Source organism: Agelaius phoeniceus, chromosome 1 (genome assembly GCF_051311805.1).
Source record: "Agelaius phoeniceus isolate bAgePho1 chromosome 1, bAgePho1.hap1, whole genome shotgun sequence".
In the NCBI taxonomy this organism is placed as follows: domain Eukaryota; kingdom Metazoa; phylum Chordata; class Aves; order Passeriformes; family Icteridae; genus Agelaius; species Agelaius phoeniceus.
In genome coordinates, this window is record NC_135265.1 from 52,080,989 (window position 1) to 52,105,640 (window position 24,652).

The window sequence follows — 24,652 nt, forward strand, 5'->3', positions numbered from 1 at the left end:
GGAAACAATTTTTTTTTCTATAAGCTTCAAATTATGTTGGAAGAAAAAAACAATAACAGAACACCATCCCCTCAAAATACAAAAAGAGCTTTGACTAAAAAATTAGTTATGGAATATGGAATATGCAATATGGAATTCTACAGAAATAGAATATGAAAAAAATGCTCTTCATTTTTGTACAATTGTTCGGAAGGAGAAAAGTATAACATCTTACGAGTGAATTTTATGTAAGTTTTATTAATTATTTGTAAGTAAATTTTAGTAGACATAATGCAAAAGATTGAAAATATGCCTATTATCTTTTTCCTTTTATTTTGAGAGAAAGACAGGAATAAGCTAGCAACTTGGTAAAAATTGCACAACAATTTAGAAAAATATCTCTAATCTTGAAGCTGTGGTATTCTTCATGAAAAGGTCATTTAGGAAATTAGAATTAGATGGAATCAGTTCTGAATCAAAACCAAATTTGACTGCTAGATAACATATCATTGTAAGCAGCATAAGCCACTAATTTTAACAATGGACTCTCATGACAAATTCCATTAAATTCTCCTAAGGAACTGGAATCTATTATATTTTATCTAGTCTAGGAATATTTTCCTACAATCTTTATGATTGTCTCGCTAATTCATATCTGCCCATGGTAATATTAATACTTTTTTTTTAATAACAAATCTGCAAAATTTGCAATTTTTTTGTCTTTAAATGCCTGTCTAAAGCACTCAAATCAGCAAAGATTTTTTGTAAACTCAGTTCTATAGGAATAAACAGTCCCAATAAAGATAACAGACTTGGTTAAAAGTAATCCTGTCCTTGATTAGATCTATGACTCAATTTTCTGTAATGTGAAATACACTCCCCCAATTTAACCACCTCCAAGAACATTATTATATATGACTTAACTCTTTTTGTCTGCATTTCTTTATGAGATTTTTTTCCTCCTAAAAATCTTTCCACACCTTGTTCTATTCCTAAATTCCTGGTAAAGAAAATGACAAAGCAAAGATTAAATCAACAAAATAGTCAGTGGCCACTTTATTCCCTTTTACTTGCATGTTAAATCTTTATATATTCCCTTGCCAGAATGACTTTTATCTAGTCCCAGAATGCTAAAGCCTAGGGGGCTACCATGGAAAGTCAAATTGTTTTTCTGGTTTCTAAATTCTTTCATAATTTAAAACACCAGTCGATATTTTCATTTAGATGCTTGATCTATCAGAGTATTTGAACAGTCACAAGTTCTTACTGCAGTAATAACATTCCCAGAAGAGTGAAATTTACTTAAATGTCCCAGATTTGGAATCCCCAATCTGCCCTAGTTTGTTGGTGGCTAAAGGAGTCTTCTCAAAGCACCACATTTGATTGGCCCTTTCCTTACACTTTTTCTACACTTTTTGGGTTTTTTTGACACTGTCAAGGGAAGGATTCTGGGCTAGAGGAATGTTTGGTTTTGATCAGTTTGGAGGTTCTTGCATTGTACAGCTGTTGCACAGCATCTTGTCATGTCTATGGAATGCCTAGAGCTTCCAAAACATTGGTAACAGACCTATCTGCTGGCCTGATGGAAAACTTGCTATTACTCTGCTGTAGCCAGGAAATATCCTGCTTTTTATGAAATTGTGAAGTACTTTGTCAAGCAGATTCCCACTGATGCCAGTCCTGACTCAATATATTAAGATGTCTGCCTACAGCACCACAGATCAGCCCGTAAGAAAACAGTAGGGATGTGATCAGGAATCAGCAGTCAGAGTTCAGATGAAGGGGGCACTTTGCATTTACTTTGACACAGGCAAGAGAGTAATAATTACATGTGGATCACAATGACAAGGTTTTCTCTGCAAGACTGCTTAACTTCACACTCAAACAGCCACAGAGCTTTTGATCTCATGACATCAGCCAAGGCTTAAGGAAGAAGAGGACAATAAAAACCCACAGTGGTAACAGCAGGAAATAAAGAAATGGAAAATTTAGGCTGGGTACTCAGCAGGATTACAGACACTGAAATCTGAAGAAGAAATTGACCTGCTGGCCTCTTACAATGAATATTAAGGAAGATAAAAGACAAGTGAATACCACAGAGGGGGCTCCTTGACAAGAAGTAATATAGGTGTGTTGATAGAGCTTTACCATCTTATGCTTTTCTAAATAGATTGTCTGATTACAGATGGAAGATACCACAATATGTGTTTTCTTTCTCTCAAATGCAGAAACTCTTTAATACATGCAGACATATATGTGCACACACTGTGTTTACAGACCTGATATTTTTTCCCTGTTATCTTTTTAGAAAAAGAGATTTCTTTTTCCTTTACCTCCAACTCTTCAAATAGAAGCTTAGTGGCTAATCCTCTGTTTGCTCCAATCTATGCATATTTGAAAAGAAACTTTATAACATCACCTCAGTGTTGTAAGAGAACTTTACTTGACAGACTACAAACAAAAGTTATTCTTTCTTAAGAGGGGTCCAGGTGAATTCCACTTGTCAGTTTTTGACTACTTCTGAAGTATAAACAGCACACTTGCCAATAAATATGCTAGATTGAATGCCAAAGAGAACCTTTTATAAGAATATCCCACTCCAGCAAAGAGAGAAACGAGATGGAGAGAGCCATCTGCACCTTTCCCCAGCTGACCATACCTACACTGAAGTCACAGTTCACCACCAGCAGCCTAGGAAGGGACTTACTTGGATGTGGTGGCAGTATACTGGAAAAGCATTAAGGGCTAGAATGAAACAGGTCCCTCACTAATGATCTCCAATGTGTCAAAATGGATGGGGGAGTTCAGCACAACTTTTTCAGGCTAATTCTTCCACTGGAAAACCCCTTTATTCAGAGGAACATCTAGGTACTGTAGAAATTGCTGCCCACTGCAGTGTCTCCCAGAGCTGAGACAGTCATAAACTTTACCCCGAGGAACTAAGTTCTTTACCAGAGGTAAAAAACAGGGGGGTTTTTTTGTGCAGTTAGCTGAACATTTCTGAGAATAAAAACTTGTTTGTTCCTCTGAGTACATGCACGTACTCGAGCAGTAATCAAGACTGACTGATAATTAGGACTGCAACAAACTTTGTATCTGAATTATTTTATCTATTCCTCCTTCCAACAAACAACCTACAAGGGCTCATTTACAAGGTAATTGTTTGGAGTGAGAAAGAAAGATGACTGTGAACAAGAAGAACAAACAGAAAACAAGAGTAAAAGTAATTGGTGGAGTTAATTTTAGAAAATTTGGCATGGAGTGGACATTTGAAATGAGTACGTCGGAAACACTCAGCAGATGTGGGAAGAGACTTAGACACCAAAAGATTATGATACATGAAAAAGCTAAAAAGAAGATGGCTGTGGTAAAGTCAGTTCTGCTGTGAATTACCTGATCATCTCTGACAGATAAAATCTCTTTTCTTCAAAGAAATCGGAATTCTCTATATTTGAAATCCAAATTTATGTAGATGAATGGATAAAATGAACAAAACAAAGCTGTCTATTTCAGCATGAGTTAAAACTGTCCACTTCAGTAAAGGCTTACCCCAAAACTTTTCCTTTAGATTTTACAAATCTATAGTGTTTGGCTCCCTGCTAATTCCTAAGATTGTAAAAGCTATCAGCTTATTTAAACCTGTATGGAAATAATAGCAGAGAAAATAATACACACATAGGGTGTCATCTTTCTATTGTAACTGTTACTGGTGCACAGTAAACCAGCACAGCCCAAGCCCCTTCCAAAAGCCCACAAAAGACCATTTCAGGGCATCATGAGTACTATTAAAATAAAGATACTGAGAGAACCCTGCAGGTCTGACATGGGTGTAGGCCCCTTTATTCTGTGTCATTACATTCTGTGTCATTACAGCCAGAATCCAACCATACAGGAAGATTATTCTGCACCCCTTATCAATTTTGCTTCTTTCTTCTTTCCTCTGTCTCAACGGTGCATGCAATTTCCTTTCTTATTATTGGTATGCAAAATCACCTGCTCTCAAAATAGCTCTCCTGAAAGACTGTTATTATATTTGAAATGCAAGGTATGTACACCCACTTGTCAACTGCATGAACTAGCTGTGGCAATTATAAATTCCTCTGAAGGGCAACAAACATTTGCCATAAATGGAGACTAAATTAATTCAGGCATTTGTAAGATACAGACTTGGTTAACCTACCAGAAAAATTCATTTTTCTCGTATATACCATAAGCTTGTCATCTTCTTTTTTAGAGATGCTTCAAAAACCTTCAAATATGAACTCTTCTGGCAAACACCATCTGTCATTCTCTCTGGTGAGGGTCCACATGTCCTTTTTTCAATTTTTCTTTAATGTCAGTCATCCCTCAAATGTCATCCATCATAAGACCAAAAAGAGGGTTTGGGACCTCCAAGAGGAGACAAGAATATGTCAACACACCCACTTGTAAGACTTTCACAACTCAATCCTTTGACAGCATTATGTACATCCCAAATGAGGGGAAAGAATATTAGAGCTTAAACTTCAGTCACATGTGCACTCTGCTGCTTAGGTGAGGAGAAGGAGGGACCAAGGTGCTTAAAGGAGCACCTGAAAAGTAGCTCATAACACAAATGTGAGTGCCACTGCAGTAGTTTTTAGATAGTTGTCACAATACAAGGGTAGAAGGTTTCATAAAAAGTGAAAGTTGAAAGACAGAAGTCCTAACTAAATAATTGTTGTCCAGATGTAGAATGAATTCATTCTTTATACGTATCAGAAGGGGGTCTGTCCATTTAAGCTACAGAAATGCTGCTCTACTGAAGTTCCTTCAGTGTCCAACTATTTTGGAAGGACTTCAGGATGGTCAACACCATACAAAGATGAAAAAACCTTATTAACACACTGTGGATAAACAATCCCATGGATTGCGAGTAGGTGCAGAGAAAAGAATTATATTGAGCTGGTAAGAGTGGATGTGTTAACTATTCCAAGGAGAAATCATGTCTGGTTGTAATTTATCCTGCTGTAAACTGTGGCCACCAGCATCTACTGTCATGTCACTGTGTGAACTCAGCTCTAGGCAGAAGCCTGTGTGATACTGTGAACCATGATGACCTGCTCTTAGGCAGGCATCAAATGAACATTTCTGTTTTCCCCTCCTCCCAGGGGATAGGCCTGTATTGAAAGAGCCAAGTAAGATGGCAAATCAAATAAACATGTATGTGCCTAGATCAAGAGCAGGAATCCATTGCTGTGCATTTAACATCAGTGATAATGGAAGGGAACAGACATATGGAGGAAAAAAAAATCACAGTTGTGGGAAACTTGTAATAATTTTTCTTTGTGCTTCCATTTGAATTAAGAAGCAGACTGGCTCTGCTCTAGAGCTGCAAAAACTCTGGCAGAGAGCTGTGGTCTTGCAAACTGTCCTTTGAATGTTTCCTTAAATAGCACATCTAACCGATAGCACATTCTAAATAATAACTGGCAACAGACTGGAAATACCCACAAATACCTTGGCCTCATAACAGCTTTGATAAAATATCACCATCTTCATTATTAAAAAAAATCACTGAAAAGCAACAACAAAACCAACCAACAAGCCAAAACAAATTTAAAATCCCACCTTACCCATATGATATTTACCAAAGTCTGTAGCAAAAGACAGAAATAATCCTGAATCTTACTACTTGTTCTGCTGTTTCTAAGCTTATGAATGGTTTGGAGATATCCAAATAAGAGTCCAGAGAGAAGTCCCACTTTCTCATGAGATTAGCAGCAATACTTTCACATAACCTGAGGGGCACTGAATCCCAAAGTGCTATTACATTCTTCACAACTCTCATCTATGCTTCTGAATGTGAACTGAAATTATCAAATGCTGAGACCCTGAACAGAACTGGACAAAAAGAAAGCTAATAAGAAATCAATTAGGCCCACAGCTTTTGTCTAAGACTAGCAAAAAGACTGCCCATATGCTTACTGGTATAGACTAAGGTTCATGTCTGGAAACTAAAGCAAGGCTGTGGAACTGGTGAGTACAAGGTTGATTGCAAATATTATTGTGATGAATAAGTACAAACATTTAAATTGTCAAACTGCTTAATATTATGTTAAACAGAAAGTCATCAATCTTTCCACCTGTTATGGCATCAAGCAAGAAATACTCGTATGTTGTAGGTATGCACAGTTAGTCTGTTAAATAACATAGCTCCTTATCTGAGTGATGGATACAAACTGCTCTGCCAAAGCTTCTAATTAGCTCATGTTTGCAACAGGCATGCATAAAACATCTAACACCTACTTTAAACTTTAAAAACATTTATTACAGATGTAAAGCTCATCCATTTCTTAAACCATCCAGAAAACATATCTTACCAGTACTTTGATATGCAACAGTCAGAAAAAATAGGCTCTCATGCTAATCAAAATTTCCTTAATTTTCATATTTGGGTGATCATCCTAATTACATATTAAAAACATAATCCTTTCAGTGAAGAGGAATTTTCCTAATATCTAACCTAAACCTGGTGCAACTTGAGGCTGCGTCCTCTTGTACTATCACTTGTTACTTGGAAGAGATGGACTTCCACCTTACTATAGCTTCCTTCCAAGTGGTTGTGAAGATCAATAAGGTCACCATAAGCCTCCATTTTCCCCAAAAACCCTCAGCTCCCTCATCTCCCTGTGCAGCTTGCGGAGGACTTGTGCTCCAGACCCTTCACTAACTCCATTCCCCTTCTCTGGACACACTCCAGAGCCTCAATATCTTTCTTGTAACGAGGGGGCCAAAACTGAATGCAGGATTTGAGGTGTGGCCTCACCAGTGCTCTATGCAGGGGACAATCACTGCCCTTCTCCTGCTGACCACACTATTTTTGTTCCAGGCCAGGATCATTGGCCTTCTTGGCCACCAGGACACACACTGGCTCGTGTTCACCTGCTGTCAGCCAGTACCCCCAGGCCCTTTTCTGCCTGGCAGCTTTGCAGCCACTCTGCCCCAGCCTGCGGCATTGCGTGGGGTTGTTGTGACCAAAGTGCAAGAGGTTTCTTGTTGAATCTCAAATAGTCAGCCTCAACCCACCAATGCAGCCTGTGCAATTCCCTCTGCAGAACCTTCCTAACCCCCAAGCAGATAAACACTAATCTGCAAACTGCCTGAGGGTTTACTCAATCCCCTCATCACTGGTGAAGAAATAGAAATGCTCCTAATGCTGAGCCCTGAAGAACACCAGTGATGTGTGCTGTTATGCTGGGCCGCCAACTGGAAGTAAATCCATTCACCACCACTGTCTTGGCCTAGCCACCCAGACATTTCTTAACCTAGTGAACAGTACAAGTATTTTGGCAAAATTTTCTTTCACTGGATATTATGCTTTGCCCTTTCTAAATGTGAAATGAGACACTGGCACTTATTTATTTCACCACCAGCAAGAAAGTTTGCAGTTACTACAAACTTAGTTATACTTTATAATACAGCACTAACAATTACAATTTTCACATTACTTCCTAAGAATATTAAGAGATTTCTTGATCAAACAAGATTTTTTTTTGTTTTGTGTATATTTTTTTAATCCTGTGCAATCGCTGCTTAAGCTAAGCCTGTGATGTAACTATGACCTTGGGAGTATGATTTTGTTCTAGTGAATACTCCTACATATATTCAAACACCTGCATTACTTAGGTTAACAATCTCATTGCACAATTTTGCACAGGCATTGTGTGCCAAATAAATATAAGCTTTTCACTGATTTTGATGAAGAGTGGTCCAGTGGCACTGGCTATAGTTATGTTTTACTTGAAGTAATTATCCTTACCTTAGGACATGATTTCTGCACAAGAGACATGAGAACGTATTCTAAACCTATGCTGCATCCTATATAATTTTATTTAATGTCTCTTCAAAGATGTCATTTTACCTTCAGTAATAGATTTCTAAAGTAAAAAAATATTAAAATATTGGATGCATGATCTTTGGAGAAGATTATTTAACACACATCTGTCAAATATACCCATCCTGCCCCAGACACATATTGCTGACCTTACAGGTATTTTGCATGCCTGTGGTAGGTTGTGACAACCTTCCTGTGTGCATCTTCAAGGCAGTCACTACTGGTTACCCTCTGCTGTTAAGGATGAGCTCAGAGTATCTGACCAGCTCCCACCCTGGCATAAGTGTGGGGTCACTGTGCTGCAGCTGGGCTGCCATGGAGCACTTAAAGTTCACAGATTCCTGCCTGCAGTGCATATCAAACACATCAGGTGAGCACTACACAGCCCTTTCTTATCACATCTTCTGATGTGCCAGACACGTACTGCCATCACATGTCCTGACGTGGATTCTCACCTGTCTGGGAGTACAATGCTTCAGAAGTCTGGTAGCTACAAGGGTCAGAAAGGCAGCAACTGAATAAAAAATAATGTAAATGCAAGTCAGTTGAAACTGCTACTAGAACTCGTAGGTTTTACAGTTCCTGTGTCTATAATACATCACTTCTGGCTCTGTGTTTCTGTTATGCCATAAGAGAAACTTTATGGAAAATGTTTAGGGTTGTTTTTTTTTTAAGTTGTTATTATTATTATTATTATTATTATTATTGTTGTTGTTGTTGTTGTTGTTGTTGTTGTTGTAAATATTTAAAAGAGCCCCATACCCAGCCTGAGGCAATTGCTCTTTGCATCTCCCTGCAAAGTATGGTGTGCTTGTTAGCTACAAAACTAGAGGTAGGCAATACTATTAAATCAAACTTAAAAGATAATAACTCGGCCTCCAAGAATCAAGCAAAATAATAGAATTTCTTTTTAAATAAGTCTGATCTCTTTCAACTTGTGTAGCCTGTCTGCTAGGCACTGATTTGCAGTAATCTGTATTCAGATCTGGATCAGGTTTAGGTTCAGTTGCTATGGCTCCCTGCTTTAAGCTCTCCTTACACATTCACCTCTCTCTCCCATAATCTTTCATGACAGATTTATTGTTAAAGAAACTAAATTTTGGGTTTCTGAAGGCTGAAGAGCAAGCAGCACTTTCCTTGCCTCTTATTTAAAGTCAGGCAGGGCTGTGTGCAGAGAGGACAAGGAAGGACACACACCATGGACCATTTGGCAACCCTGGGCAGGCACCCTACAGAGCATGCCCTAGGGGTACATACTGTCCAAACTTGGCTGTGCCTTCACTGAGGTGCAAGATGCATCACCTTTGGACCCCTAGATAAACCAAACTTCTGGTTAAACATAACCACACCACGAGAGCATTTAACTCCCACTGCTGTCTCCCTGCTGCTCCTCGGGAGTTTTGCTGTTGGCTTTAATAAGTTGGAATTTTTCACTTGATTATATGGGTCTCTGACTATCTTGAAATGGTCAGATCTAGGAGAAGTGAGGTCAATTAGCATTAAAATAAATACTAACAAAACTGTTTGTCCATTGCTACCATTATGGAATACACTAGTTAAAAAAAGCACTCGGAAAACTTCAACCTTTTTATAAAATGTCAAACATTATCCACTAAGATTTCATCTCTGTTGTGGAAATCTGTTTGTTGGTAGAACACCCATAAAAGAAATGGGGAGAGATTTTGCACATGTTTCTCCATCCCATTACCTCCTTCTTATAACCACAGAAATCCAAGGATAAAATAATTTTAAAGTACCAGAATGCCACGATTCCCACACTGTAACAGTAGAGTGATGTTGCAGACAGCACTTATTATGTTGTAGTACACACTCTACATATCTTTGGAAAGATTTGTGGTAGAATAGTAGTAGTAGGTTTTTTTCCATTCTACTGACAATGAAAGAATAAATCATAAATTTAATCTACTCTCCCCTGGTAAATTTAACCTACCCCTTTAGCCTTTTGACTCTAGTGTTCTTACGCATACAGACGTGTATACATCTACCAGAGGTGCACCCTATATGTGAGGGTAAGGCTGTTGGACCTTTCCTCTCTTTACTGCTAAGAAAGCAAATAAAATGTCAGAAAAAGGAATTAAAGTGACTATGAATGTGCACATTTATCCTATCTATGGTCCTTAATAAAACTTTCTCCACACATACAATTTCTTCCACCACCAGATGAGCACTTCACATATTTTTCTCATACTGTCTACAAAAGATCTCTCACAACTTTGAGCCTTATCAACATGATCTATTGTGTAATAACAGTCATTCAATAATAATAATTCATTTTAACTATATAGATTAAAAATATTTAAAAACAATATTTATATATAAAGAACAAAGAAGAACAAAATATCCTATCCAGATCATCTCTGCAATGAACTATGAGATTTCTCTGTGCTCTCAGTCCTCTTGGAACGGCTTTATTTGTAAATTTTGGCAATTACTTCATTATAGCATCTGCTCGTACTTAAGAGTAAAAAGAATTTGTTCTTTACAAATATCAGTGTAAACTGAGATGCAGTCTGATTTTTTGCAGTTCAGGGTATTACAATGGTATATGCATGACATATGCAAAAAAATAGGTTTGATGTAATGGATAATCCACACACAAATCAGAAGGACTCATGGCTAGTAAGCACCACAAAGTTGGCCAGAATTATATGCAGTAAATAAGAAAACTAAATTGTTCTCTTTATTTTTATACCGATATTAATATATCTTGAATTCTTAATAAAATCCCACATACTTCCAAGAATCAGCATTTCCTTCTTTGCATTACCCAGTGTACAGTGCTTGACACTTTAATTCCTGATGTTTCATTACCCTCAAGGCAGCAATGATATCTTTTGTTTTCCTTATCATGCATATTAATAATAGAGAACCTGTATCACTAAGAGTTTAATGATGGCCCTCTGAAAGGGATTGTGGTGTTTCTTGTGTTGACTATATTTTAGCAAATGGCCCTTTTCTGACACAGCTGCTTAGGTCAGCAGCACTGAGATTGGTACAGCCATGGACATATATGCTGGAGCCTTCCTTTGCATCTCAAATGCAAAGAATATAGATCAAATGCATAGAATATAGAATACAGATCTGTATTTGACACCAGCTTTTCACCCATTTTTGATTTTAGTGTTCCTAAAGATGACAGGATGCCCCAACTACTTACTATGTAGCACTGCCATTTCTAATGTAAGACATAAGAAAAAACTACAGAAGATTTGAATTGAAAGTGTATTCATCAGCTTTCATTTTGGAAATCAAAATAAACTAAATGGAATTACGGCTGCCTCAAATAAATAGTCCACTGAGTGGAACAATTCAATTTAAATAATCTACTCTGAAGAGTATTTAGAATTCCTTTCAGAATTCTTTTCTTACTTTCCATAATCATCAGTGCCCTTTTAATAGCCATTTGTGGTTTAGTGATGACTTTTAGATTCTCTTTTATTAAAGAAATGACATTGTGAAAGTCCTAAGTGGTCCTCATCGAGTTCTTAAATTAACACCGAGAGTTAAAATGACCAGAAAATCATGTACCTTTGATTAAAAAAACAAGTGGGCTGGTAAGAGAGGAGGAGATTTTATTTATTTATTTTAATTCGTGCCCTCATTTGCTTCCTATGTTTCTTTACATCTTTGTCCAATAGGACTCAGATGTGCTACTTCTGGCTGTTGCACCAGTTCCTACAGGAACATCATTCTGGACTAAAATATTGCATAAAAGTGCACACCTGAGGCCTGCAATTAAAACATAGTTACTCTCTCACTGATGATTTGTCTGCTCTATTAGAATCCAGCTCAAACGTTTAGAATACTATTCCATGAACAAAGCTACCAGGAGTTAGGAGTGTAATTAATCTCTTTTCTCTATATAAAATTATGATCCTGAACAGAAAAGGACTTCAACTTTTTATTATTTTCTTCAATTCTTGTCCAAAATTATAATTTCAAAGGAAAAATTTCAAACTAATTTCATTTAAAAGTTCACAACACTTTCAACACTATTGGTTAATTACATAATAATTAAAATAACCTGAACCTAAAACTAAGATATAAAAACCAACATTTCAAAATAAAACTAAAAGTTTATGGTCCAGAGTGAGCTATTTAGGACAGCTGCGTATTCCAATATTGTTCTGCTTCTTAGTTTTGGAACTAGAACTACATTACTCCACCCACAGAATGGACATGAGAAGGAGGAAAGTGTTGTAATTCTTGAGTTAACACTAAAAGGTAGATCTGGTTTATGGTAATCATTATTTAGTGTGACCTGTGCCATACATATCCCAACACAAGCAATAATATCAGGTTTCACAATCTCTCAAAATCTCCTTGAAGCTGAAGCCTCTGTATTTCCCCTCCCACCCCAACAAAGATGCTCAAACAGTATTTATCAGTCCTTTAGTCTAGGAACAGACTGAAGTGAAGAAAAAAGTACTACTCCTCTGGTTTTTAACAACCATTGATGAACTACTTAGTATTTTAGATAATATGTCTTTCCTGAAATTATAATTATTAGTCTTCAAACAGGAAAACTATAAAGAAGGAAGAATATGAATAATGTAAATCCTCACTTCAAGGCACAACATTTCAACATTTTTCTGAGTTGCTAAAACATATCAAAGATAGACAATCCACCTGCAGCCTGCTCAACTCTGAATTATAGAACAAGGTCTGTAAACTCAAAAAACCCACATGTTAATACTGTTATTCTTATATTTTGAGGGTTTTTCATGAAAGTATTGCAATTATTATGTTGTACTTATAAAATCAGTAATTATTTAAAAAGATAGCATGATATTTCATTTTACTATTATTTGCTTAAATTTTTAATACATTTAGTAAAGATAAAAAAAGAGGAGAGCTTTTCACAAAAATTATTATGTGAATTTTTTTTTCCTAGGAGCAGGTTTTCTCTTTCTCTTAAAATAAAATATTAATCATAAAATAACACTTTGAACTGTCATTTAGTACATGCCAGTTGTATATTTTCTCTATAGTGTTTTTAAATGAGCTGTTCAAGAAACAAATAACTTTTTTTGGAAGAAAAACGCTGATTTAAGATATTACTGCCCCTCAACTGAGCCACAGAAGTATCTTGACAAATCTGACTTTCAAATGAACTAAACTAGAAGTATTCAAATTATTTCAGATTTGCATAGGACAACTTCCAGAAATGTAGATGTAGCTGGGAAGAACACATCTTCACTCATAATAATTAGTTTTCCCAATTTTTCACCACAATGACCCTGTTACCTTACTTTTCAAAGAACAGTTCAAAAATATGTTTTTCTTATTTCTTAATTTTTTTTCCTGTTCCCCTGATGACATAGAGCAGACACAAAGAAACAGCTGTGTGCTATCATTTTATGTATGAGATAATATTTTGTAAGTCTAAAGTAAAATAATACATATAGAATCACAAAGTATACATCATCAAAGACTGGAGGACTCTGATTTTTTTCCTTAATTCTATAGGAGAGAAAAGATAAAACAAGACCTTTACAGAATGATTATAATTGTCTCACATTTTCTGGCTATTTTTGGCAGTGTGTGTGTTCTTTCCAGTTTCAGTAGGTCATTCTTGTCCAACAGAAACCCTCACACTGCGGAAGACTGAGTTCCAATTCAAAAATGTTTGATCAAAACTGCCTAGTGTCGTTTGACCTTGTTACATCACCTTGTTCTTTTCACCTTTCCCCATCTGATTATTTTATTTGATATTAGTTTTGCAGAATAAATACCTGATCTTAAGTGAGCCTGCTGATCAGCGCTTTCTTTTTTTTTTTTTTTCCTTTTCCCAGAATTTCCAGAACATCACAATGTTACTTTTGACCTAGAACAAGAGTAAAGGAGGTTACTCTTGAATAATGGTGTATGCATTGGTGCTTAGAATAGCATGTCTCTTGCTATCCTATAAAATTTTATTACTCATGGTGAATGACATATTTGAATGGCTACTGTGGGATGAATACCTTATGTTCCATCCATGATGTGAAACTCTTTCATTTAATTGGGGGTGGTGTCGTAGTACACCATTTAATCTCATGGAGCATTTCCAAATGGAAACCTTTAAAGAAAGGTGAAGGATCACAGCACAGGACAAATGTGTTATCTGGTAAACCTGAGAAGCAAGTAAAACTTTCTGGAGAGGGGAGAGGAAAGCAGTGACCATCACCTATGAAATATATGCTGAATAAAAAGTTGGACTAATCTTATGGAAGTGTCTTCTTTAATACAAAAATGTCATTACACATATAAGCTACCGGTAAAAACACCATTGTGAAAATTCATCAAATTTGGTGTCTTCCAAGCTGCTGCCTGAAAATGTATTTTCAACTTAATGTAATTTGAAATGAGTATTTTGATTTCATATTCCTTTTTTGGAATGTTTTGGTTGGGTTGATGTTGGCCAGCTGCCAGACACCCCCATCCAGTCACTCCCTCGCTCCCAATCCTCAGCGGGGCTGGGAAGAAAATAAGATGACAAAAGCTTATGAGTCAGGTTAAAGACAGGGAAATTACCTACCAGCTACCTCTAGGGAAAATCAGACTAGTCTTCGGGAAAATTACTTTAATTTATTACTAAGAAAAGATATATTTAGGTAGTGAGGAATAAAGACAAAATTAAAATGGCCTGTTTCCCCCAGGCTCACTTTCACTCCTTTGCTCCCAAGCCCCACCTGCCCTGACTCTGCCCTGAGTGATGCAGGAGACATGGGTGGTGTGGTCAGTGTCTGTATCATCCCCTCTTGGCTGCTCCTCATCCATCATGGGCTCCTCTGCAGAGGCTGCAGCTCCCTCAGGAGAGACTCACCTACTCTGTTGGGGGCTCTCCAGGAGAAGAGATCTTCTCCTGTCACTCCTCCTGCTCTCTCCTCGGGGTTGGCAGGGACATTTGTCCCCCTTTTTCCCTCACCCCTTCCTGCTCAGTGCTGAGGGTCACAGCTGTGCCTGTCATTGGCTCTCCTCATGGACACCTTTGCAGCACCCACCAGCACCCATTTTGATCAGAATTGTTTTAAAAATTTGGGTCAGGTGTATGAACATGAGCACATGAACATATACATTGGTTGAAAATACATTATTGGTTCAAAGTTTCAGAAAATGCTGACCATACAATTAGTAATTGTAGAGAAATTAGATTGTTTTCAACATCCTAAATGTTCAAAATGCTCGTCAGGTTTTACACGGGTTTTAGTCCAGAAAACTCATATGCAAAAAGCCACTTTGGCAACACTAGTTGGTCAAGCCCCTGAGATTTCTCTCTAAAGAGGTTAACTTCAGTAAAAAATCAAGAGGTTTTAAGGATATTAGTTTGGAGGACACCTTCCTCACCAGGCAGTGGCATGAGCTGGATGGTCAGAAATTTCGTGTATCAAAGGGAACCTGTTTAATGCCTGTCTTTGTATTCAGCCCCCAGTACCGCTGGGGAGGGGACACAGCCTCATGTTTGTCACTCTCATATTTTCTGGAAAAATCCCCTTGCCCAGGATTCTCTCCTGGGAAGCTGAGAAACCTCAGAGAAAAAAAGGAAAACAATATGGTCTCATTTGCTTCTCCAGTGTTTTGCTGATTTGTAATGTGGTTGGAGTTTGTTTCTCCAACATGTGAATTGTTTTGACTTAATGACCAATCACAGCCAGCTGGGTCAGGACTCTAGAAAGAGTCACGGGTTTTTCATTGGTATCTTGTTAAGCCTTTTGTAAGTATCCTTTGTCTATTCTTTAGTATAGTTTTAGTATAACATTCTTTAATATACTATAATATCATAAAATAATAAATTAGCCTTCTAAGAACATGGAGTAAGATTCATAATTTCGTTCCTGCCATGGGGGACCCTAAAAATAGTACACATGTTTATTTAGACTTCCTCAGCCACCACACACTAATTTTTGATTCTTCCTGAAAGTTATATTATTTTAAACCTGGAATAATGAAAAAGTTCTACAGCTGTTGGAACTTCTCATATTCTTTTATCTGATAATTGCCTGACCTATAATAAAATCAGTTATGTGCAGGAATAGCTTTTTACTCAGTGATGCTGGATACCAGCATGAGTAAGACAGACAGATGCTGTACAAAATGCAATGTGTTGCATGATAACATCAGCAAGCCAAGTGTACCTCTGAAATTGTTGCACAATTATTTTATAGAAACATTAAAATACACATGAAGCAGACAAAGGCATACTAAGCATGTTAAAATAGCTACAGTTTGCTTTGTCTGGAGGGAGCATGTCTGGAGGGAGCTTAAATCTGCCTTTACATTGCAGGTGGAAGAACAGAACCTGCCTGCACCACTCTATCCAACACCAACCTTAGCAGAGACATTAAAGGTCATGGAAATCCTGTTTGTCTTAAGGTTTGAATCTAGTCTGTATACCCTGAAGACACAATGAAAGTAAGGCTGCTTACACACTATTTTCAGTTATTTTTCAGGACAACAGATTTAATGACATAAGAATGAATTAACTGACAGCCTCTCCTCCCTGTATTCTCTGTTAATAGAAGATAATTCAAGCTGCACTCGAAAAATAGGACAGACCAGATTTATTGTTCCCAGTGGGACCTTAATTCTGCTGCCCTGTATATCCATTTTGTGCACTGAATGAAGCTGAAGTTCCATGCATAAAGTAGGAAATAAACTGCCAAGGACTCTTAAAATTAAGACATCCTCCCTGATAACAAGGTGATTGCTATGGGCCTACACAAATCACCATAAGAATACCACTACATGATTATCATACAGACCCTCAAGTTTTATTTGAAAAAAACCCCACTGGCTTAATGTGAAATAAGTATGTGAAATCTGGTATGTGAAATAGGTTGTACAGGTATAACCAAACATGCATTTCTATTGCATGTGTGCTTTATTAGTTACTTTGAATCTACTTGCACATGTCTTCTCTGGTCCAGAACAGACATATGAGGACTTCCCATGTAGCCAGTGCAGGGGAAGGAAGAAGATACTTAACTCAGTCTGGTTGAAGCATCTGTCAGCCTCACTTCTACACAGCAGATCCTCTTCAAGATTGGGTTTCTGCACAGCCTAGGATATGTAGACTTATTTCGCTCATCTTCCTACTACTCCACTCTCCTCTTCACAGCTGTTTCTTTTGCTATTTATTGCTTTCTAACAGATGGCCAGCAGCACCCACCCTGCTTACTGTGCAACCCCATGCCGATGTCTTTGGAAGGTAGTGATTGCTACTTGGGTCACTAACACTTTCTGATCTCCCATTCCAAATCTGTTACCAGGATGAAAAGCTGGAAAGAGTTTAAGTCTGCATGTTTGTGCCTTTACAGCACATATCTGACCCTTGGACAGAGGCAGTCCAGAGCTTTTGGGCACAAAAATAATTCTGTGACAATTACCTTTTACACTGTTTTCCCAGTGCATACCAGAATCATCCAATGAGTAAGAGCTGGGCAGACATTATGAAGATCTTGCTTAAATGACTGGTACTTTGGGATAGGCTTCAGCCCCTGATCTGTGTCTACTTCCATCAAAACCAAGTGTGGCTGAGCTCAACTTCAATTTTACAGATCATCAAAACCTCTGAATGCATCTAAGATTCATCAGTACAGATCTGAATGACAGGCCAAGGCGAAAACAGAAACAGTTGTACCTCACTCAAAAAAGGAAAATGTGATTTCCAGTGTTTCTTAAACTCCTAGAAAAACCCCAAGAATTCACAATTACAGAGAGAAAAGGATTTTTAGAACCACTCCTGAGTTGAAACAAAACACCTTTATATATTTACAAGGATGATTTTAAAGGTTGATTGCTGATCTGGTGAAGCCTGCTTCAGCAGATCAGCAAACTACAAACTTAGGTATCAAGGTTTTCTCACTTTGAATTATATGCATTATAATTGTATATTCTGAAACCATAACAGCAAATCTTGATGGAACTAAGTCATTAACCTGAATGATATGGCTGATTTTTCTAAACATCTATTAAAAAACATTATGAGTACTTGTTTATCTGCACTTCTATAAGCTCTCAGCATTGAGTCTATTTATTTTTCTGCATCTAATTATTTTGCATAATGACATGTTTATACTACTGGCAATCTTCTCTTTGAGAGTAGAATTATGCGTACAGTATCCATATAGAAATGATCCAAACTGAAGAGGTTAATGCATATGCTATTATAAATAATTTTTTTTAAATAAAAAAAAGTTTTATATATCATTTAAAAAAATCAACATCTTTCAAAGACTACTAATCACATCTTTTATGGGCTGGCATTTCATACTGAATATTCACTTAAAATAGTAATGAAATCCTGTCTGTCCTGTGGAATTTTATTGTTCATCCCAATAGCATCAGAGATGCCTCCTGAATTCTGCAATTGAGTTTATGTTGTCCTCTTTGTTCTAGAAACAGCTCTGGAAGTGTTGTAAAGACAAGACTGAAGTGAGATATCTAGTGTCTTCAGATAGCATCCAGACCCTCTGTGTGGAAAGGGAAATCTTTTTTGTTTTGTGCTGTTTTCTTATGGTAAAGATATTATCAAGTTCTAAAAATAAATATATCTCAGTGAAGATAAAGACAGTTAATTATATTCTTATTAAAATAAAACTAAAAATGGGTGAAGGTTGAGATTACTTAAATTTTTCTCAGCCTATTCTCATGTCCATAATTTCATTAAATATCTGAAGCACTTTACATTGCTGTTTAAAAATATTTTTCCTTATATTCTTGTTCTGCAACAAAAGGCAATAGCCATTGCCATTTCCTTTATATTCTGTTTTTTTCAAGGATTTTCCTACAAACTCACACTAGATGAGTTTGCTTATAATCATGTTTTTTCTACATTCTTTCCTCTTGCTCAAAAAAATTATGTGCACTTTAAAAGGTGAGGAAAAGACTTTCCCTTCAAAATCCACAATGTAATTCTTTGAAATTAAGTTCAGTTGCATATCAGAAGGTCATTCCAGGTCTTTGAAGTCAAGAGCCATTCAGGTTTTTGGCAAATACAACAATAATTTGTGATCTCTTGGATGAGCCTGGCATCTTTCTACCCCCAAAGCACATGAATTCATGCTCAGATGGCTCTCTGGCCAGTCCAACACGTGGCTGACATGAACTGGCATTTCAAAGCAAAGAATGGGTAAATCACATCTGGAAATCTGGAAATAGAAGTCTGTTGTGTAACTCAGAATTTGGTCTATCACACAGATAGGGGCAGAGGAAGGAAAAGCAGAAGCTTTAATCAGGCACACAAATATTTTCCTTGAGACACTTCCATTTTTCTGCCCGATATGACATCCATGGGTACAGTTAGTATAGATAATCATCTTACTGCATTTTGCTCAATACACCCCACAAGTCACCCACACCACTATACATTTGTTATTCTCACTCTGCCATGCAACTTATGAGTGTCTGCAGACAAAAGTTCTGAAAACCAGGCTGTTTCCTGTTTACTGTCTTGGTCTTTTGGATTATCAGTGGTTGATTTCTCAATTGTTTTGCAATGCAGGACTGACCCAGCCATTCTGGTAGCACCTAGTTTATTATTAAAAGGGAAAAAAATGGTACCTAAAAGTAATAGCTGCAGTTCTAAAATATACCATCAGGTATTACCACATATTTTTAAATTCCTCTCTATTTATTTGCCAGGTAAGGAAAAATGATACTTGATGATTTAATTATACCATAAGGCAGTTCATTTGAAACAACATAATATTTTTTTTTTGAGGTACAAAGTACTCATCTTTAATAGTTGTTAGACTAATACTGAAATTAATCAGTGAAACCTGTATTCCTTTTAGGTTCATGAATTTATTTCAGCTGCTTGTTGATTGTAATGGGTTTTTCACATAAATTTAGAAGCATTTGCAGCTAAAATACTAGTGCAGTGAAGCTATTAATGAAGAAATAGAAAAAATAATTAATTTTTAATAATTATTGTGAAATTTTATAGAAATTCTATACAGAAAGGCTAGTGCCTTTTACATTCTAGATGTGATGTAACTATGGAAAGAATATGCAGAATTGTGACTAATATTTTTCTACAGATCTATGACCTATACACCTGGGAAAAAGTTTATTTCAAAGTATTTTTTTATAAATACATAATTGTATAGTGTGAAATAATGCGTTTCGAAAATGAAGTTTAATATTTGGCTATTTATTGATACTTAGGTATTTAAGGATAAAATTAAAAATCATCAGTATAATTCAAAAATTCATATTTCTGATTCTTTTTGTTTTGTTTAAAAAACAAATTCAATTTTTTTTCTTTACTGCATCAGTATTTACCATTTCATTTTACAGTAATAAAACTTCAGTTATTCACTTCTGTGTGTGTATGCCAAGATTTCTTTGGCTATTTAACATGAAATTGAGTTTGAATGGAATCTATTCAGTATATATTAATTTTGTTCATCTAAGGAAATGGCAAATGTATATGTAAATGTAATGAATCCTTGCTGAGAAATTTGATCTCCAAAGTATATACTTAACTGATTTTGGTTGAATTTGGTTTCTCCATCCCAGGAATATTGTTTATGTTAAATATGATGGGTTTCCCTGCTTGAGCAGGGAGGCTGGACCAGGTGACCTACTGTTCCAACCTTGTTCTGTGATTTTGTCATTCTGTTTGTTTTACTATACATATTGCTTGTTTGCTGTAGTTGTGTAACTCTACATGAATCAGAACTTGGTCGATCTCAATGTTGAAATAATACTTAGCCAGCTTAAAAGAAGAACTGGGAGCTGATCATGAGGAAGCTAAAAAAAATATCTAGCTGTGATAAGATAAAATGAGACACTTGTTTTGACACTTGTCATTCATTCATTTTTACATTTGATACCATTCATTAATAATTTTTAACATTTCTCCAAACAATATAAAAATGAATTGGTCTCATGTTCTGTGGAAAATGAAAGGAAGTGCCAATCCAGTTTTAACACTTCAAAAGTCACTCAACTATGGTGTTAAATTTTTCCAAACCCTGCTGAAAATCAACCATCTCTTCTCTGTTGCACATTTAGACCATGTCAGTTATAGACATAACATTGTATAATTGGATATAAAAAATGAGGTCATAGATCTCATTTAATTGTTTCAAATGCTTACTTTGATAAATGTGTTCAGAGGACATATGGTCATTTAAGTTCTGCCAAGGTTGTTTGAACACAGAATATTCAACTTGCATGAAATCAAAACAATCATTTGTACAGATAGAGATACACAAAAAAAATTGCTGTGTGACCTACTTGACAACATTTAAGTGACTTAAAAAATTAGATTGGTATTTATGCAAAGACAAATGTATATTGCAGTGTCTCAGCATTTGAAAACAGATAAATATACCCATACATCTGTGGCATCTTTCTTTCATTCTGTCCGTATCCCTGATCTTCAGTGCCATCGTTGTAATTGGAAGGCATTAATGTACATATAAGAATTTAAATGTATATTATTTATATAGTGTGAAATGATGTGCTGCCACATGTCACGTTAGGGACATGTTAGTGGTGGATGTGGCAGTGTTAGGTTAATGGTTGTCTTGATGAATTTACAGGTCTTTTCCAAGGCAAATGACTCCATGACTTTGTGGTAAAACCTCTAAAAACGCAACCTTGACAGCATCAGTGAGACAGCTAGGAAACCTGAGGACTGGTCTTCAGAAATAGCATGTCTGAAAACAATTCTAAAAACACACTTAAAAAAAATTAAAGCCTTGTTCATGATGTGATATAATTTATCAGTATCTGAGTGTCCTCAAATTCTGGACAGTTGTGTTTAAGTGTCACCTGGTTTATTTAGAGCTGTAAAGCACTGTCTCTGTCAAGATCTAATAATGATCTACATTCTCCAGCTTTGCTAATGTTTTTGTACAATGATTTAGAATTATCTTCCATAGAAGCTCTATGTATTTGAAACTATTAGAAACTCAAAAGTGGTGGAGCTCTCTGTCAATTACCAAATGCCAGTAAAAGGCAGGTGGGCACTGTGTGAACACTTTTGTTCACAGCCAGACCAAGTGATGATTCTTCTCAGGCCTACCCACTGAGAAGACTTATCATAAAGGCATCCTTACCCAGCAGTGGTGGAAACTTTGACCAACAAGTACTCGTTCCAGGAAATCTTTAAAGCTGTCTTCTACATCAGTAGCAATTTCAGTAGCAAAAAGTATGTAAAGGAAATCTTTACTCCATCTCAGGTGTGTGCATCAAAGAAAGCAGTGATTAACAATGATACTTGTCAAGAGATTGAACCTCTTCTTCAAAACTACAAAAACTAGTCTTGGTTAACTTGGCTTCAGAATCTGCTAGGTGAACAAACACAGAAAACACCTCAAAGCAAAATCAGAGTGAAGCCTGCAGCATCAGGAATATTCTACAAAGTGACAAAGCCAGTGCAAGAAATTCCAGCCTTCCGTGTTCCAGCTGTTAATTCTTACATGCCCATAACTCTGCAGCAGCGCACTGTGACAATAAAGTGGCTGTGGAACTCCTTTGCAAAACAGACAGGCATACAAAATAGAGAATAGAAGGGCTATTATAGTGCACTATTTCATACTTGCAGGGAGCAATTAGCCTTTGTGACAAATTCCCTACCCCCGGGCCTTCTGAAGATTTTTGAAACAAGTCCAAGTGGGCTGAAGTATCTTCAAGAGACTCTGAGCCTGGAGTTTATGAATTTCCAAAGTCTTGTGAGCTAACAATGCATGAAAGAGGGTCCAGGCAGAGAAAAGCTGGAGTTTGTACTAGGTGAGAACTCTGTAACTCTGAAGGAAGTCGGTATTTATGGTCCTAAAAATATGGATCTTTTTCTTTCCCTGAGGAGCTAGGTTATTATCAGAAAGATGGATGCTTTTTTCTTTAAAGCATGTTATTTTTTCCCTAGTCAAACACTATTTGCAAGAAATGAGAAATGGCTCATTAGAGAAAAGCTAGAACACAGTATTTGGGATTGATAGCTTATTTATTTCATGGTGATTAATTGGAATAATTTTTGCATCAAAATTTTAATTTACACTTCTCTAAAGCTGTTGATTTAAAGGTGACTTTAGCATTCCTCAGTTAGCTATAGCTCTTTGCAAGTAATAAATCTGTTTTCTGTGACAGTAGGACAGGATTTCTGTGTTTTTCTCAATTTAGCTTATACACCAAACTCCTATAGAAATATATCGACACAAAGACCATTCCCAATGTTGTATTTCTCCAGCACTAATGGTAACCATACCTTTTGTATGGTGTTGTACACTCAAGTGTTGTGTAAAACAATTAAGACTTTTAGCTTGAGTCGATGATTTTAACAATGCAGTTCTTGCTGGTTCTATCCTGTCAATATGAATGAGAAGTGCTATAAACTATTTCTGTGTGTATGTGTGAACTGCTGAAAGAAGAATGTTGGGCTCAGTGCCATGGTGCAAACCATGACTAAGAGCAGGCTAAATTATTTTCCTCAGAAACTAGAGGCCAAAAGACATGAAGTCTTATTTTGCTCAGGACTTGAATGACAGAAATGTAAAACACTGATGAAACACCAAGGCTGATCCCAAACCTCTGAGGCAGAGATATAGATGTAGCTTACATAGGACATGAAGTGCTGACCATGGAAATAACTGTGTGATCTATAGCCATATGTCATTAATTAATCCTGGTGGAGAAACAATTTGGCTAAAAAGTTTTGCCTCTCAGCAAGGTCCTCTATATATGACAAAATCAGTGTTTTGGTTTCAGTTAAATAAAATCTGTAATATTTCTAATGTGTAGAATATGTTTCCTCTCAACCTTCATTTGACTTTAAATAAGTGCTAATTGTCCCATACAGACTTGAAAAAAGTAGAGTGCTGTGCTAGACTGTGAGGGATTTGAAGACTATATGGAATTGTTTCATAAGCAATAACTTTTTTTCTGCTTTATAATACTTATATTTTGCTACCAGTTAAAATTTCCACAAGCATTTACTTGTATATTACTGACATCTAATCTTTTTTTTAGCATGAATTCTTTTTTTGAGTGGAATTTTTTCTAATCAAGCAAGGTTAAGGATCTGGAAGGGTTTAGGCTTATGATTATTAGTAATTTTTACAGGTATCAATTGCCAGTATGTATGCACTTCGCATTCACTAAATTTTTGGTGAATTTTCATAACAATGTATAATTTGCATAGATAATGAGAATCCTAAGTTACTGTAATTAACCAGAGCAAATATTGCAGATGTTATTTCAGGAAGTTATGGCAATGGATAGAGATCCCAAGAGGTAATATATTGGCATCATCAAATATAATCAAATATGTAATCTATACTCTGCACTGAACTACTCATTAACCTCAATGTTTTGGAACAGACAGTTTCTAGAGAAATAGGTTTTGATAATATAGATGGAAGTTAAAGATTTATGTAAGGCCTCTAAGATGCAAATGGCTGCCACTGCTCTGGCAAATGAGATAATAAAGTATGTGAAAAGTACACGCACTAAGACAAAAATGAATAAGAAGTCACGAGAATGTGGTTTTCTGTATAATTCCATTAAAAGACTTCCTTAATATTTTGCAGATTACAAAGATGAATGATACAAACTGATTAAGATAAGATATTGGTTCTAACAGCTATTCCAGACTGTAATATGCTGGGAATAAATATATTTTCTCCACCGTTCACTGAGAAATTCTCCTTATCATGAACTAAACACACTGAGAGATTGAAAAAAGCATGCTACGCTTGTCCTTATAAAAGAAGGTTATGAAGATTATGAAGATGATATATATATATAAAATTTTGATGAAAAATACAAGAAAGTTTATTTAAAGTGGAAAAAAGTTTGAAAGCC

General features: G+C 36.3%; 1 long non-coding RNA gene across 1 annotated transcript in view; it reads left to right on the forward strand.

Moving 5' to 3' along the window:
• The window catches only part of LOC143694143 (uncharacterized), a 232,992-nt gene that overhangs the window by 129,835 nt on the left and 78,505 nt on the right, over nt 1-24,652 (forward strand). The gene's annotated exons all lie outside the window — the stretch shown is intronic.